Below are 332 nucleotides of genomic sequence, written 5' to 3'. Positions count from 1 at the left end.
TCGAAAACACTTCTTACTCCAGAACAAAAACCACTGTGCGTAATTGGAAAATATACTTCACTTCAAATGTTTAAAGTATTTGGTATTTTGAAATAGTAGTTGCTGTTCAACTTTTCTTTTACAAGTGATTTACAAAATTTTCTTAGTTTTGAGTTGTTCTTCTCTTTTTCTATCAAATAAATGTTCTGCTTATCTTTGAGTAGATTTTTTAAAACCTTCTTTGGGTTATGCTTCATTCTTTTTTGAAAGTCAAAAATATGCATTCAGATAAATGAAGTAACGAATTCTTATTATTCCAAATATCCAATGAAAAATATCTGAGCGATCCCTTA

Source organism: Penaeus monodon, chromosome 29 (genome assembly GCF_015228065.2).
Source record: "Penaeus monodon isolate SGIC_2016 chromosome 29, NSTDA_Pmon_1, whole genome shotgun sequence".
NCBI classification, from domain to species: domain Eukaryota; kingdom Metazoa; phylum Arthropoda; class Malacostraca; order Decapoda; family Penaeidae; genus Penaeus; species Penaeus monodon.
This window is presented reverse-complemented; position numbering follows the sequence as displayed.